The 18842-nt window shown below is 34.8% G+C and overlaps 1 pseudogene; it reads left to right on the plus strand.

Annotated features, from left to right (window-relative positions):
• Positions 1–17677: 17677 nt before the first annotated feature.
• On the plus strand, positions 17678–18047 carry LOC110589040 (annotated as a pseudogene).
• Positions 18048–18842: the final 795 nt, after the last annotated feature.

Raw genomic sequence — 18842 nt, forward strand, 5'->3', positions numbered from 1 at the left:
GTTTGTGAGAGTGATCTTTACTCCATATCTTTACCAAAAATTGGCATTGTTAAACTTTTTTTACTTATTGGTCCTTTAGTTTTCTGGGAAACACCAATATATATATACTTTTTTCTATTCAGTTGCATATATTTTTCTTAATTATTAATAAAAGCTATTTATGTAATTTGGGTTGAAATTGTTTTTTTCATTTTTGTTACACGTATTTTCTCATATTTGAGGGTCTTTTATTAAGCAGAAGTTCTTAATTTTAATGTAATCAGTGTTTTCAACTTTTCAAATTACATATACATTTCGGGGATTTAAGAAATAATTTTACTGTTTCTAGATAAATAAGATGTGGCTGATATTTATTTCTAAAACTTTTAGGTCATGTTCTTCACATTTTTTATTTTAATGCATATGGAATAAATTTTTGCTTACAAAAAGCATTAGTTATCTTTTAGTAATTGATTTCTAAGTTCACTGCATTGGTCAAAGGTTTCATAATCTATAAAATATATTTTTGAAACTTTGTGAGTTTAATTTTTAATTAAGTTTCTGTGTCTGTTTATTCTGTAATTTTTGATAGTACAATTCTTTGTATATTCATTAAATTATGCTGTATTCTTAGTAATTTGTAAGTGGCTTCTTGTAATACCCATTGTGATCATGGGTTCATCAATTTCTGTTATTCTCTATATAACGAAAGAGGTTTACATGCATTTAAACTTAGAATTTTAATATCTTCTTAGTCAATTAAAACTATTATGTTTATATAGTTACCATTTTTATCTCTAGTAATTCTTCTCACCTTAAAATCTCTGTTTTATCCTAATCACACTACTTCAGCATTCTTTCATTTGTCATTTTCCTGTATGTATTTTCAGACCATCCCTTGCAGTCTTTCTGTGTTACTATGTTTGGAACAAACATCTTATCATGATCAAAAATGTTGGAGTGGATCTTTAATCCAGCCCAACAATCTATGTCTTTCAGTTGACTCATTTTACTACATTTATTGAGATAATTTCAAATATATTTGAATGTATTTGAACATTCTTGTCATCTTCCTTTTTCTATCTTTTTCTCCTTTTTTACTTCCTTTATCAACAATCATTTTTTCCATTCAGTTTTTCTCCCTTGTATTAGATTTGAAATTTTTCTTTCCATTTATATTCTTAATTAGTTATACTTGAAATACAACTATGAATTTTATTACTATTTCTAGGGTTAATCAGTGTCTAACTTCCTTCTAAATAATTCATTGAACTTAGGCTGTTTTCATTTTGATTACACACACACACACACACACACACACCCTCCTAGTTTACATGGACTTAACATCCAGCTATTTAGTTCTTGTAAGTTTATTTTTAATTAAAAAATGTATCTAATTTAATATATTGACTTAGTATTCCCATAACCAATAAATAATGTATATCTAACCCAATATTTATTTTCCTCTTTTTCTATACAGTGTTGTTCTAAAGATAATCATTTAAGTTTCATTGTTAGCTCCATTTTGCATAGAAAGAAAGCTTGTGTAGCCCAGTCTTTTACTGGTGTCAAGGCCCCTTACCTGTGCTGTCTAATACCATAGGTCCTAGCTCTGTGTGGCTTTTAAAATTTAAATTAGGTAGAGTGTGGGACCCTTGATCTCTGGTCAGGGTTCGAGCCCCATGTTGGGCATAGAGCCTACTTAAAAAAAAAAAGAAAAAGTAAATTAAACTTAAATAAAATTAACCATTTAAATCATCAGCTGCACTAGGCATATTTTAAGTGCTCAATAGCCTCATCGGTAGCACAGTAGGAAACACTTCCACATGGGAAGTCCAGTTGGTTGGCACTGCTGGAGGGCCTGAGAACTCTCACCCCTCATTGACCAAGAATAATTTCTTTTTTCTCAAATGGTCCTTTAACTGGAGCTTTGAGAGTTAAGCATCTCAATTTTCAGTGCTCTGGTTTTCTGATTTGGATATTTGTCCCTTTTTTAGTATTTACTGTTTTCTTCAATTTACTGCCTCTGTTAATCTAAATAGGTTCTTCGGGATTTCCCCCATTTTAAACAAACTTAGAAATGCATCTTAAAATATGCTTATTGTAATTTATTCAGTATCTATGAGTTTTCAGAGGGCAGTAGAACACTATGATACTGGAATAAAAGACAAGGTTAACTTATTTTTATTATTCTCATATATTTTCATACTATTGTCTTTTTCTGTGAACTGTCACCGTACCCTTTACAAATTATCAATTAATTTCTGTGTGTGTGTGTGTTAGTGTGTGTGTGTGTGTGTGGACTTGAACGAACTCTGAAGGAAACCACCCATTTGTTACCAGATGTTTTTTGGTGATGTTGCTTTTTTGTTGTTTTTGCTTTGTTTCTCTTTGATGTTTGCTTTTGACTCTGTAATAATATATATTGCCAAGGAGACTACTTTATTCTAATTTACATACCGTTTTTATGGCTTCTCATGTTTCATGTGAAATTTAGGAAGACTTTTTTTCACACTGAAAATATACATTCTTCTTGTACAGTTGCAGTTTATTTTTCATGTTTAAATCTTGAACCCATCAGGAATTAATTCTAGTGTAAGCTATGAGATAGTAGTTTTATATATTCTCAAGACGTATGAATTTTTCCAACACTGCTCATTGAATAATCCATTATTTTCACTGATAATAAAAAAATATTGATTTATATGCAGAAGTCCTGTGAGTGTGTGTGTGTGTGTGTGTGTGGTAATAAAGGTCTAATTTAGGACTATTTATTTTCTCCTTCCTTGTGGTTTCTCTGTCTAATTTTGCATCAGTACCAGAATAATAGGATTTCTAGAACTTTACTGTTGCTATTGTTGTTATTCTTTTTCTTCTTGTCATTTTTAATGTCTATATGTAGAAACTTTAAAACTCACTTATTTAAAAAAAATTACATTGCGGTTTTTATTGGTAACAGATTATGCTTTATATATTAATTTAGAAAATTTAACATTTTATCTTACTGAGCGTTTCTAACCAGGAACAGCATATTGCCTTTTAATTGATTCAAATTTAATTTTTATGTTCCACAAGAGAGTTTTAAAATTTATTTCTTTTTTTTTCTTTTTTTTTTTAAAAGATTTTATTTATTTATTTGAGAGAGAGAGAATGAGAGACAGAGAGCACAAGAGGGAAGAGGGCAGAGGGGGAAGCAGACCCCCCGCCGAGCAGGGAGCCCCATGCGGGACTCGATCCCGGGACTCCAGGATCATGACCTGAGCCGAAGGCAGTCGCTTAACCAACTGAGCCACCCAGGCGCCCTAAAATTTATTTCATATGAATCTTGAACATCACTTTTTAAATATATTTCTGTAGGCTTAATCCTTTCTTGTTGCTATTGTAAATAGATGCTTGTCAAACTGGTTTTGTTTTTGATAGAGGAAGGCAATTTAAATTCCAACCTCCAAGAGATTGCCCTTATTTTTTAAAATAGTTTTTCAGTTGGTTTACTTCAGTTTTCCAGGCACACAGTGTTGTTTTGGGTAAATAATGATGGTTTTGCTTGTTTCTTACCTTATTTCTCTCTTTTGTCAAATCATGTAAGCTATTATGTCCAAATCAGTGTTAAACAGGAGTGGTGATAGTGAATATCCTTGCAGTGTTTCTAAATTTAACAAGAGCACTGATTTGCACATGAAAATCTACATTCATATTAATTTCTAAATTCTAGATTTAGATCTGAATATATGTTTAAACTTATATCTATATCCTAATGTCAAATAAATATCCATGTTTTAAACTTTTTGGTACTATTTAAATCAAACATGGATGTTAAATTTTTATCACTTTTTTTTAACATATAAGAAGTGATTATAAATATTTTATATTTAAATCTATATTGTGCAAATTATATTAGTAGATTCCTTCAATATTGAATTATACCTGAATCCAGTAAGATTTTAATTAGTAATAATTATTGTGTTATGCTCATATATTTTGTCTGCTAATATTTAATTTAGGATTTGTGTCCAGTAAGTGAAAATGTATTACTATTTTCTTTGCTTGTCTTTCATTTTGTTCAGATTCGTTAAAGGTGCTCTTGAGCAATTTAAATAGCATAAATTTTTTGTTGCTTAAGTAATTGGTAGAATTCCATGAATTTCCTGAAGTATCTGTGATTAGTGCTTTGTTTTGGATTGGTTTGTGTGTCCAGAGGTGTGGGAGGTGAGAGGTTGTTCTTTCACAGACTTCTCTATTTCTTCTATGGTAATCTGTATGTTTCAATTTGTAGCTATCTTGAGTGGGTTATCTTTGATTATTTTATCTACATTTGCAAATTAATATTTTATAATTCTTTAAGGCCATCTTCTATCTTTTATTTTTGTTTGGTGTATTTGGTTTTTTCCCTTTTGAAAAGTTAAAGATTTATCTGTTTTATTCTTTATTTTACCTTTAGACTCATTTATCAGAATTTAACTATATCCTACATATTTTTCTATATATTTATTCTCCTTTCCTTATTGCTCTTTAGCTTTTTAGATTGGATATTCATTATATTTTTTTCTGCTTAGTAATATAAATCATTAGACTACTCAGTATTTTTCTAAGCATTGCTTTAGATGTGTTAAATAGGCTATTAAAGTAATATTTTCATTATTACCCATTTCTAGTCAGTCTGTATTGGTTTTAAACCAAAAACTATTTGAGAGATTTTTTATATTTTAAAGTTTTGACGTTAGGGGAATTCCCCTCTGTTCTCCTTTTTTGAAATTTATAATGTTTTGTATTTCTTTTTTTTCTCAAGATTTTATTTATTTCAGACAGAGAGAGCAAGAGAGAGAGAGAGAGCACAAGCGGGGGGGGGGGGCAGAGGGAGAAGCAGACTCCCCACTGGGCGGGGGGTGGGGGGCGTGGGGTTGGATCCCAGGACCTTGGGATCATGACCTGAGCTGAAGCAGACACTTAGCTGACTGAGCCACCCAGGCACCCCAAGATTATAATGTTTTGGACATTCCACTAATATATCCTGCTGTCTCATTTCATTCTTACAATAAACCTTAGAAGTATTTCTGTCCACATTTTGAAAAATGAAAAGGGATTCTATGTTATTTAATAACAGGATACATCATGGAAAAATAAGAGTGAAAGTTAAAATTAAGCCTACCTCTTTCATATGTCAAGTATTTCTTTTTTCAGGTACATGTAAAAAGAATTAATGTATTTCATGTAAATGAAAGGATGTGATTAAATGGCCCACAAGGGCCTGAGGTACCAGCAGAAGTGGCATCATCCACCCTTCTGGTGGGATGTATAGCTTGAAAGGAGTAAGAGATGGCAGTGGAAATGGTGGAGTTTATGGAGACAAGTTTAACAGAGGACCCTGCTGTATTAGATGCCTCATTACCTTTTCAGATTTTCTTGCCTTGAGTCACAGACAATGCCATCTTGCCATAAAACTGCAGCGCTTTTTAGTTACCAATTTTGTTTTTTTATTTCCCCATTTAAATGTCTTACATCATGATGGCATGGAATCTGAAAATTGGACACTAAATAATACTGTCACAATATGTTGTCTTAATGATCTGTTGAAGAGAAGGTATCTTTTAGGGCTTCTTTGATTACAGGATGAATAATAAAAAATTCAAAATTACAAACATAATTTCATTTGTAACTGAGGAATCCCCTCTCTCTTTTAAGCTTGGGTTATTCCCTTGAGAATGCACAGAAGATCTTACAGATACCCTATCTTGCAATTAAGAAACTGAATCTCTAGGAAGCATTCTATAGCTTAAGTGCTGTGACTAGAAGGTTCTGTGGAATCTAATTCATACCTTCCTTTCACAAAGAGGAGGTGGAGACCTGAAAGTCAAGCTGTTCTTTTTAGCCTAGAAGGTAAAGAGAAAACTAGGCCTTCTAGGCCTTCCTGATGGCAATCACCTTCACACAAAATTCTACTGTAATGCCCTTGAAAAGGTGCAGAAGAATTCTGGTCGGGTGATAGGACTTAGTTGTACTTTCAGAGAGCCCTTCTAACCTTGGTCATAAAATACAATACAAACTAAATCTGCTTCAGCAGAACAACCCAGGAATAACAACACAAGAGAACCGTTGTGTTTTCATGATTCTATTTCATTTAAGTCAATAAATGTCTTGTCTCTTAAGTTGTTGTTAGCCAAGAATTAATGTATCCCACTTAAAAAAAATTGGTTGACAAAGTCTGTCAATGTCTACAATTCTTTTTATTTTATGTACATAAGAGAAAAAATCTAAAAACCCCATTTGAAACAGAATCTATCCTCCTTTGAAAGCAGAGATCATCCAGTTTCTGTAGCGGGTTTGTCTTTTTTAAGGCAGCAAAATTACCCAATTTGTTTTTACCACAACCTATAAATGTCAAATATTCTCAGTGAAAATGATAAACACATAATTTAACTGTCATATATATATATATATGCTCATAAAGTAAGAACGTATGCTTGGTGAAACTTGGAGATGGGGTTTAACTTGGATTACACTACTGTAAAGTTATGAATATATATGGAATATGTATTTATTGATTTTTAAAACAGCATTATTTTTATTTAATTATTAACATTTTGGAAGGAATCACTTATGCTCACTATTTTCTAGTAAAAGGCATCTTTATTACTGTGAACTAAGTTACATATATTAACATGGGATTATGATACTGGATATAGGGCCACAGTCAAGCTTTTATACAGCTTATGCTATGACAGTGAATGTAAGCAATAACTTAAAATTAGGTGTGCTTCTTTAGAGGGTGTGGAATTGAGTTAGAGTACAATACTAATAGAAATCCAGTCCATACAAAATGTTAGAGGGTTGGTGATAATCATGTACTTATTAATCTGTACACATTGGATTTTGTGTAAATGATGAATTTTTACTACTGCCATGCATTCTAGTGTATTCCTGTCTTCCAAAGTACAGGTAGGTCATATGTCTTTATTTTTCATGTTAAAAAGAGAGTATCTGGCACATATTAAGAATTTACTACTATTTGTAGACTTAATTTTTTCCTTTCTCAAAATGGCACAAGTTTCCTAAAATCCTTTAAATTGCTAACATTATATGATTTTATTGAATGGATTGGCTTACTCCTCTGTAATAATCATGTGGGGTGGGGACAGAAAATCGAGTCAAACTAAACTTTGTACTTTTTCTGGTAGAGGAATAATTATAAATATAGAGAAAATCACAGGCAACCTGCCATCAGAGTAGTAGCTATTTTACACACGAGTAAACCAAGGCCATGAAGGGAAAGGCACTGCCTACATCATTCTCTTGTTTTAAAACAATTCCTGCCAACCTATTCCCTGCAATTCAGAACTAGAAATCTGTTAGTCATCCTTAACACCTCCCTCTCCTGCAATCCATTAGCAGTGATGTTGACTTCACTTCCTAAATATTCCAGACTCCTTCCTTTCTCCCTGCTGCCATTCTGCTCCTCTTCAATCTGACATCTCCTTTCTCTGCATCTTTTCAGTACAAGTGAAAATGCCACTTCTCAGGGCAATTACTTGAACTTGTTCCCTCCCCAATTTATTTTCTATTATGTCCATGTCCCTCTCATGTTTTCAACCCTAAGTTGTGCTATGAATGTCAAGCTAAAGTCCATGTTAAAGCCTAGGAGCCTGAGTGACCTCACCCATATCTAACTGCCCAACCTCACCTTGCATGTTCTCTTGTCCTTTCTGTTCTACCTTCCTACAATCCATAGTTCCTGTCATGTTCTTTTCTACCCAAGGGTCTTTGTATATGTTATCCTCACTGTCCGGAGCATAGTTTCTTCCCTTCTGATCCAGTTCCTAACAGAATAAGGAGTCTAAGACATTTCTTAGGTCTCAGATCAAGCAATGCAACCTTCCCTGACCTCCCTGACAACTATGATGTCTTGCAGTTTTCCTTCCTAACACATAATAGCAATTTGGGTAATGACTTGGTTGACAGACTGTCTCTGTCACTAGACTGTAGTTTTATGAAGGTAGGGCGGTGCTCATTATTAGTAACACAATAATATGTTATTATTTTATTCTCTTTATTTAGTATTGTGCTTGCCACCTCACTGAATCTTTGCTGAATAAAGACTATGAATGAGTGAGAAAATTAAAGCTTAGTTTAAAAGACTAACAACAATGAAAGAATGGTAACTTTGGAGCTGGGATACCTTGGGAAGTAGGTCAACCTAAACAGAGTTTGAAGTTGGGTCACATTCCCCTGGTGGCAGGTCCTACTCAAAATAATTATAAACCTAGAGTTATAATGTATCATTAATGGAATATTTACTATGTCTCGGGAACTGCCCTGGGTTCTTTATATAGTGCTTTGAAAGATTCGAGCCATGATTTTAAAAAGCATCTACAATATAAGGAGATGTCAAATGTTCCCAATTTCTGTGACATTTTTGTCTTTAGCAGGCAAAGATATCTGCTGAAAAGACATCAATTTGAATAAGTATGTGAGGATAATGTTTTGAGACGTAAACAGATGGAGGCTTCTTTTTTTGATATTTCCAACCATTCCATATGGCAGAAGGATTAGATTTTTTTGAACAGTCAACGTCAGTTTTTTTTCTGTTCCTAAGGTTAAAATTTCTGCCCTGACTGGGATGAAAGAGAGAGGAGAATGAAAGGAAAGTCTAAAGATTAAAAGCTAGTGTGTCTTAGAGTTCCCAGGAGAGAGATGGTAGAACCCCTGTGGCAGCTAGATCAGAAGAGGCTTCATGCCACTGTTGTGTGATGGGGCCAATAATGCTGCAAGATCCCAGAGTTTCCCTTCTCCTGCATGGTGTGAAAGCAGAAGCAATGTCTGTGTCAGCCGTGTAACCATGCAATGCTACTGAGTTAGTAGCCTCTACTCTCAAGACCTTCTCGTAGTTGAGGTGTTGCTAGACTATCTTACTCATTTGACCCCTTATCTTGTGCAAGAGAGAACATATATGCATTTAACTTCCTTCGTGGAAATGAATACATGATTTTTACCGCTTTATGGTTTTGTTTAAATAGAAACTCTCTTTTCTAGGGGAGGAAGAGAAGAAAGGAGAATGGTATTAACCAGAGGGATCCAGAGAAATGATAACTTGAAAATCTCGAGTGACTAATACTGCCGTTTAGCATCACAGGAATAAAGTGCCTTATATAGCTAGAAGTAGTAGATGAAACTACATTGCTTATAAGGCAAAACACATTTTAAACAGAATTCCATAGGCCAAGAAAGCAAGTTGTCTTAAAAAGAACAAGATTTGCTCTAGCCTCTGGGCAAAACAAGAATTCTTATTGTCTATATAAGAGCAAGCGCTTCCTACAGTCTTTTGAATTTTATGGGTATTCTCTCAGGTTTCAGAGAAAATAAAAAACATAGATATTTTTTAAAAAAGAAGTAAAAACTTCTTTAGAAGTGCTTCCTCTTTTTCAGATAATAAATACACGAAGCAAGGCTTTTTTATGGATAGAGGTTGGTTTGAAAGCCTTAATGCTCACAAATCACATTATTATCATGTATTTTGGGGTGTTTTTTCCAAGTAGCTCAATTTATAGGTTCAAAGATACTTCTCAAAATTTGTATCAGTAAAAGAAGAACATGATATGCTTCAGAAATATTTTGCTATTTAAGTTTTTTCTTGTTTTATCATCACCATCTTCATTGATTCATATGGAATAAAAATTTGATTACAATATGGAAAATTCATGGAGTTTTCAAAATAAGCGAAATCAAAGGCTTCTTTTTATTATTATTTTACTACTGTTTTGCTGAATTCTAGTGAGAAACCTTTTTTAGTATTCAACATATTCTATGCTAGGATCAAATGTCTAAATTCTTGGAGTCAGTGTGCTTTATATGTGGTTTTGTAAGAGTTATTTGTGAACACAGAATTTGTTCTGTAGAGAACAAAATGCTATGCGCAGGATATTGGAGTATATTTGATTTACCCGTGATTTGAACTATTAATATTTTTCTTCTAGCTATAAAAAGAATGGGCTGGCTATCCAGTGGAAAGACCATCAGGCAAAGAGCCAGCTTGGCATCATTCAGGGAGCACCATCCTGGGAGACAGAGGACAAGGGATAAGGTACTCCCTGACTATTCCTAATGATCTTGTCTTTGTTGAATGCCCCTGAATTTTGCCTCCCATTAGTTCTGAGCCAAAGAAAAAGAATTGTTTTTTTTTTCATATCCATGAACATTTTTGTTTTCCCTTTCCCAAATAGGAGAGAAGTTACCAAGAATGAGAAATTATTGTGTATGCATATGACTAATCAGCATGAGAATCAACCTATAGCCATTAATTGATTTTATAATAATTACTGTGAAAGGCAGTGTGGTTTAATTGAGGAAAGAACTAGGTTTACTGTCAGCCAAACCTGAGTTGATATTTTCATTTTGGTACTTCTTAGTTGTGTAAATTTGATCAAGTTCCTTAAATTTCTGGGCCTCATCTGTAACATAAGGCTAACAATATTTACCTTCCTAATAATGACTAAATAAAATAATTTAATATTTGCAGTGCGACAGTGCACATCACACAAAATAATTACTCCATAAATGATTATTTTTATACTGGAAAAACTCTGAAGCTTCACCATCACTGATAGTTGCATTGCATTTCTTCTGATAAGCCTCAGGTACCTGCTACTTCTTTTGTCCCCTTTGGATATTTATTAAGAATATGATGGCTGTTCAGCTCATCACTGAGAAAATCTTTATATAAAGATCACCATACCTTGTGCCACATGAGACCCTGCCATTTTGACCAGCACTTAATTGGTCTGTAACCAGTTGACTGAGCAAAGCGCTAGTAGCTTACGGCTTAATGTGGGGATATACTAAGAGGAAAGGGGGCATTTGTAATCTTTCTTTGGGGAATTTTGAATGTGACATTCTCAGACATGTTTCTTCTTTCCTATTCCCCAGTATATCCTCTTGATAAATTTGTATTACTTGGATTACCCAAAATGTGTCTCTGTCCATTTAATGCAAACAGGTAGATACTACATAACACAGTTCTCCCTTTCATTTCACCAGTAATATGGCACCTAAGTGATACTTTTAGTGGTAAACATTTTTTTCTTCCTAAAGCACTGGGTAAAAAAGACCATTGTCCACTTTATTTCCAAGGAATTGAACTGCACCATTGAGAATAGCCCCAGAAGCAGAAGAGCTAGAATATGAAGGATAAAACTGTTCACTGGTCTAAGTCCTTGATAAAATTACTATTTAAGTATTTAATGATTATCTCATTTAGTATCCAAGTGGAGAAGGTGATGGATTAGTTTAGTTATGAAGTGTAATGGTTGCAAAATTAAGTACAATGCCACTAAGTAGAAATTTTAGGCATAATTACTTTCAAGGGAGATAAAATTTTCAAATAGCCACTTTGGAAGATTACTTAATTCATGTTTATAAATTATATTAAAGATGAAAAGCACTATTTTAAATGTTAGGGTATCATCTAATGTGCCTCAAAGAATTTAATTTATGTGTAAAATGATAATTACTAAATTCTGATTAAATAGTAAGAGAGAGTAATGGTCTAATGCTTTGATGATAGGCAGAGTCCTTGATTACTAGAATCCAGTTCTAAGTTTGTTGGTCTTAGGTTATCTCTATTTTTTCTGATGAGACTAAATGAAATTTTTCTTTTCATGGGAATTAAAAAAGATTAAAATGAGAGGGTTTGGAGTTGGTCTGACATTTTAAATATCATTATCAATTGATTTTGATAGAACTAATCAATTGTCTTTCTTAAAAAGTTAATTCTTCTTTAACTCATAAGGCATAAGGTGATGTAGACATATATACATGAATAATTACTATTTTATCTTCAGAGTAAAATTAGTATAATCATTTATATTTATAAATTTATACTATCATATATATGCATACCTGTGTACAAATATGAAAAACAATTATTTAAAATAGGATGGAAGAAGTTGTGTATATTATACTGTTTCTTCGTTAATGATAGACCTGTAAAAAACGCTACAGTGAATTTCATGTTTTAATTTAACTATGGAATTAATACATTATTTCCTAAATCTACCAGCTAATAATTATCTGCATTGTAGCCCTATTTAAGGGTCAACTTAAAATGAACTAGACCTATATTTAAACAGAAGTCTTGACATCTTATCCTGCAGTCATGTTTATTGATTTTCAGTTTTCATTGTCAGCCAGAGTCTTTGTCATTCATTCATCCATTATTCACTCGTTCAGCAGACTATTATTGAAACCCTCCTATGTGTTCTAGATGTTCTGCTAAATTTAGAGAAAGTAAAGAAGTTAGGTCTCACCTACTCCTCTAAAAAATTTCCTCTCATGGGATAAATAAGTAGGTAAAGTATACCAGTGCATCAAGTTGTGGAGATAATATATATACTGTACTCTATGGGAGACTTAGTCAAATACCTAACCAAGTCTATGAAAGAACAGAGAAGTCTTCCTGGAGTGTGTTCCCTGATTAGAATATTAAAGGATAAGTAGCTATTAGCTAAGGAAAGAGAGGAAGGGATTTAGTGACCACATTCCAGTGAGATGGAGCTGATATAGCAAAGAAGAAGGGAAGATACAGTGTTAATTTTGCATGTGTCTATAATAGTGTGTGCTAAAAAGGGGACCGGTAGGAGGTGAGATTAGGAAGGAGGCAGGAGCCAGGTAAAGGTGGACCTTGGAGGCTAACTAAAGGAACATGGATGTAATCAAATTAGGAGGGACCATGGTTTTTTCTGCTTAAGGAACAATTTGTTCCTTATTTCTCTATACAGAAGGATTCAATACCTTGCATTGTATACCTTTGGTCCCATGGCTCTGAAGAGAGGAGGATCTGTACAATGTGGCTTGCCGGAAAGTATATATACCTCCCAATTAGGGCTCTGGACTTAAAGTTACTTTTGTTATTTTCTTAAATTATGTCGTGATGGGCTATGTAGTACTATTAAGCACTGTCTCTAGGATGTCAACCTAATTACCTTACCATTTAACTGTTTCATGTACCATTATCTACTACATTCATACTTACATGCATGTGGTAACATATTCAATGAGGTAATTAAGGGCCAAGTCCAGTGGTAGCATAGAAACTGTGAATTGTCTATGTGAAACAGTAATGTTTCTATCTTGAATAATTAGGCAGTATATATTACAGGAGAAGGCCTTGTTTAACCTCAAGGCACATTTTCATTATGCGACTTTCCGACTCACCCTAAGGAATCAGAAGACTGTAGTTAACTTTTAGAATAATTTAACTGTACAAGTCCTTTGGGTAAGAAGAAAACTCCAATAGTAATTAGCATCCTAATTATCTAGGATGCCTATACATTAAGTTTATGATATGAAATTACCAAAAGAACCTAAAAGGAAGTGGAAGCTTTTTCCAAGTTGTGTCTTATATTCTGAGTTTTTCCACTTTTAATTGGGGGATGGCATTGCGTTTTGTACCACATGAAGTTCCAATAAATCTTCAGGTAGATATGTGCATGTTAGCTCCGTTTAGGGGATACTAATATATCACAAATGGCTAAATTTGTGTGAAAATAAAGCAAGAAGCTTCATTTCATGACCTTTTGATTTCTGTTAAGTTAAAATAGTCTTCAGGAAATAAATTGATTTCCATATCTGGAAAATGGAGGGTGTATGTCCTGATTAATCTTGTGGCAAGGTAATTTATTGAGATGTAAATCTGTGAGTATGTGGGAGGGTATGCTATTTTTTCCAGTGTTCTGGAAGAACCCCTTACCCTTCAATTCCAAAAAAGTGTTCCTTTGTGTTTTAGGAGCTCTTCCAAGCTGTAAGTATAGATTTCTAGCTAATGTTAGGATGACCGCATATATCCGTTTTCCTGGGTTAATATGAGGGCAGCAGATGCTGTCAGGGCTCTGCCCATATACCCCCTCAGATTTGTTTCATGGAAGTGTGGCTTCTGTCCCAGTAGTGAGCACTTGGGTCTTTTTGTGGGAGGGCTACTCTCAGACTCCTGTGACCCACTTTGGCAGCACACAGAGAGCTGAAAGTACCTGGGAATTTATAATCACCTAGAACTTCACTTAATGACTGATGGGTACAAGGGTTTAAATATTCTAGCTCCCTTGTCTCCTGGCTCTCTTAAGTGTGACCCATACTTTTTCTTTCTCCAGAGACCTCTTAGGTAGGGTTGCCAAGTGTAGCAAATAAAAATACAGGATGCCCAGGAAGAACTTGTTTTTAATTTAAGTATGTGCCATGCAATATTCTGAGCATACATACACCAAAAAATTAATTTTGTTCAACTTGAAATCCAACGTAACTGGATGTCTTGTACGTGATCTGGTACCCGCCCCCCGCCCCGCCCCGCCCCAACTTCTATGGGACTTCACTGGATGTGGCATTCTTGCTTGGCTTCTTTCCTATTACAGTTCTTCTTTTTTTTTTTTTTTAAGATTTTATTTATTTATTTGAGAGAGAATGAGAGAGAGAGCACATGAGAGGGGGGAGGGTCAGAGGGAGAAGCAGACTCCCTGCCGAGCAGGGAGCCGGATACGGGACTCGATCCAGGGACTCCAGGATCATGACCTGAGCTGAAGGCAGTCTCTTAACCAACTGAGCCACCCAGGTGTCCTTTCCTATCACAGTTCTACCTCCCCACTCATTTACCAGGTTTTCTTGGGAATACATCTTAAAAAATCACTTTAATACAAATCAGGGTCTCTTCCAGGGAGCCTAATCTAAGAGAACTAGCTATATCTGTTGCCTTGCCATGATTATTAATCCTTTCTCAAAATGTTCTGGTTTGAATGACAAATTATATGGTCATTCAAGCTATTATAAAAACATAAATGGTCCTTCCAGAAGCTGCAGTTTTAGATCTTTTTTGTTTCAGTCATTAAAAATACCAAAAGGGGTGCCTGGGTGACTCAGTCGGTTAAGCGTCTGACTCTTGGTTTGGCTCAAGTCATGATCTCAGGGTCCGGGGATCGAGCCCTGCATTGGACTCCATGCTCAGTGCAGAGTCTGCTTATCTCTTTCCCTCCACCTCTGCTCCTCCCCCTGCTTATGCTCTCTGTCTGTCTCTCAATTAAATAAAATCTTTAAGAAAAAAAAAAAAAAAAAAAAACGAAACAAACCCCTCTCCCTGCCCCCAAAAAACATACAAGTTATTGAGAACATTGTACTGTGTTCTCAAGAATTATATAGAACATGATGAACTGGTGACTATGGGGTGGGAAATTGGAAATGTTCTGATAGGGAAGAGGTTTTTCAACTATACGGCTTGGTCTAAGGTTTGTGGTTTCCAGAACAAGTAGGGATAATGATTCTGGCCCTTGTAATACCCTGGAGAGTTTGGGAGATTTGCTTATTTACTGTGACTAAAAGGCTTGATGCTAGACACCAGGGTTTCTGTCCTCATCAAAGTTCCCTATGCCCAAATATATCATGGAAGGAGCAAAACAGTCAGACCACAGGGGTTATGCAGGTTTGGACAATGCTCCAAATTAGCAAACAGAATACTGAAGTCTGAAGTTATGAAAGACAGCTGGGGCCTTCACATGGCCCTGAGCCACATCAGCCCTAGTAATGATCAAGATTAAGTTTTTCATTAACCCCAAAGGATGAAAGTAAGTCATATTTAATTTGATTTAAATAAAAAAAATTAAAATTTTTTGTGTACATCCAAGTTTGTGGGTACAGAGTTCTAACATCACATTTTATAGAAATTTATAACAAAGCTAATAATTATTTATTACCTCTTTAAGGTTTACTTATAACTTTTTAAGTACTCAAAATGGCCACCCCAAAAGTTTTGTGTTTATTTGAATATATTTTCTGGATTTATATTCTAAATCATATACAGGATCATTTTGATATTAACTTCCAGTAATCTCAAATAGTATCCATGAAAAAGAGACAAATATTTCAGGAGGAGAAATGTAGAGTTAGCATATGATGACATTTGCAGGATTTCAAATTAAATATTACAACAGTCACCATGCTATCATGCGTTCATAAATCAAAAAATCATATATAAATTGGAAGTCAGATACTAGATTCACCTTTACTTAATGGATATATAAGTTGTACGAACAGGATGGTATTAAACATGTAAAACCAAAGAGTGTATATATATATATATTTTAAAGATTTTATTTATTTATTTGACAGAGAGAGACACAGCGAGAGGGAACACAAGCAGGGGGAGTGGGAGAGGGAGAAGCAGGCTTCCCGCTGAGCAGGGAGCCCAATGTGGGGCTCGATCCCAGGACCCTGGGATCATGACCTGAGCCGAAGGCAGATGCTTAATGACTGAGCCACCCAGGCGCCCCCAAAGAGTGTATTTTCTATTGCTTTAAGATCTGCGTTAATCAATTTCCTTGGCTGAATTAGTATAACATGACCCCAGCTTTTAAATACACTTAATTTTCTATCATCAGTACTTTCTCAATGAAGAAATAAAATTTAGAAATTAGAAGACATGATGAATAGCCTTTATTCTAAGGTCAGACGTAAGATACTCAACACTAATGGAAAACATCATTCTAAGCCATAGCAAATGAGCCTTACCAACATAACAAACTGCTGATATCAGCCTGGAAACCATCTTGAATGTCAAGGGATATGCTCTTCATTTGCAGTGTTTGATTGTTCATATAAATATTTAATGAAAATATTATTAGACTATTCAGCTGAGTGAAATAAACTGATGGCAAAAGTAGCTAAGGAAGCTTAATATTCACTAAATGAAGTGGCATAATAATTTATTTTGCATATTATATAAGTCTTTTGAGAGGTTTTGTACTTTTAAACTTTTTAGCACTATTTAAAAGGCATCATTAGTGCCATAATTATTAGTTTTTAATGTATTTTTATGGTGAAGGAAAATGTAGAATACATTTTATAGGGAGAAAGAAGACCATCATCCACATAATGGATGATGGAAATAAGGTACCTCTGATTCTGAAGGTTGACTTACTTTTAATATAGCTTCACTGAATCTTACCATAAATGTTAACTCTGTACCACATAAAATTACACAGTGGGTTTCTCAAGAGTAGAACTTAAATCATTAAATGGATAAGGTAGAAAACTTTTTAACTATCATGTGAGCTTCAGATTTTCAGAAAAATTGGAAATCACCTATTCTGAACCATGTATATTTTTATTTTTTTGAATCGTGTATTTTTAAGCATGGTTTTAGTGAGACAGTATGAAAAAATATTTGGAAACGTAAGTTTTAGAGAACTGTTATCAGTTCATATGTTTACATATAAAATTTCCCAAATTGTCTTTCTAAATGCTTCTTATATTGTTTTGAAAAAAAATGTTTTTTAAGGTTCATGTATATGCACACAGGATAATAAAATACATAGAAAAAGAAAACATGTTCTAAAAATATTCCTTTGGGAAGTCAGGAACAAAAAAATGGTACCCACTTTAAAAAAAAGAAAAAAATAAGGTAGTGCTAGACAATAAAGTGCATGTATGTGTGTGTTTGCATGTGTACATGTATGTACTGACATGCTTATGGTGTTTTCTCTTAGTTTACCCTTGAATTATAATAAGAATAAATCCATCAGATTATTTCTTAAAGCTAAGACATAAAAAGCATTTGCCAAGCTTGCTTTTATTCTCAGTATTTGTAAGGAAACTAAGACAGTGAATCCACATAAGCATTAAGAAAAAATTCTTGACTTCCGGGCACGGTGCATGCCATTGAAGAGACCCATCCATGGAAGGCAAACCCTTGCTGATATCAAAACAAGACGGAAGTGGTGTGTGGGGTCCCTACGTAGGCAGGTGGTCTGCACAGCCTTCAGCATTCACATCCTGGTGGTGGTGACCCAGTTTGGGAAGATGGGTACCCTGGTCTCCCTGGAGCCTAGCACCGTGGCCAGTGACATCAGCAAGCCCGTGCTCACCATGAAAGTCCTTCTTGGGCAGGACGAGCCTCTCATCCATATCTTAGCAAAGGACCTGGTGACATTTGTGTCTCAGGAAGCTGAAACAGAGCGGTCCTCCTGGCCATGGCCGTGAAGGACAGGAGCGTGGAGGGGCTGAAGGCCTTGAAGGAGGTGATCCAGTCCTGCCAGGTGTGGTGACCCTGGAGCAGTAGTTATGCCTGCTATTCAGCGGGCTGAGGGGACAGGCAACACCCTCGGTAAGGCAGGAAGAGGGACTCTGCCTTTAGCTCTAGAAGCCAGAAGAAATATGCTCATCCCAGGCAGACTGGTACTTTGGGCGCTAACTTATCTGCGGATGGAGGAAAGCTGTGGAGTGTGTCTGGGGGGCTGTGAACGGTTCTTACCAGGGTCCAAATAGCTGCATATATTTGAGAATTGAAAGATGAGTCATCAGGCATGAGTCCTGGACCCCCACGTGCAGTATCTGTTGTTGAAGGAAATTTTTTTTATTCACAATAAATGCCTATCACCAAATTAAAAAAAAAAAATTCTTAAGAATACTGCTGAACCAGCAATAATTGTTGAATAAATGTGACATTTACGTCCCTCAGACTTCAGCAGTTTATGGTGTAGACAAGTCATCCAACCTGATGGGTATGAGCAAAAATACAGAGGCGCATTTCAAAGAGCCATCCACAAATAATCAGCGTACTGGTGTATAAGTCAGAATATCTTCTAGAACAGTGAAGAGTCAGTGGCAAATCCATTAAATAGAAGTAGATTAAGAGAACTTGTCTATGAACTTCTCCTCTCCCACAAAGAGTTTATTGAAAAATGTAATTTGGGAAACTTCTAGAAAATTGTACCAATTAGATTTTTGTAAGGTTAATTTTCAGGTATAAGAACTTTTTTTTTAAAGATTTTATTTATTTATTTGACAGAGAGAGACACAGCGAGAGAAGGAACACAAGCAGGGGAAGTGGGAGAGGGAGA

The sequence above is a fragment of the Neomonachus schauinslandi genome, chromosome 12, assembly GCF_002201575.2.
Source record: "Neomonachus schauinslandi chromosome 12, ASM220157v2, whole genome shotgun sequence".
Taxonomy (NCBI): domain Eukaryota; kingdom Metazoa; phylum Chordata; class Mammalia; order Carnivora; family Phocidae; genus Neomonachus; species Neomonachus schauinslandi.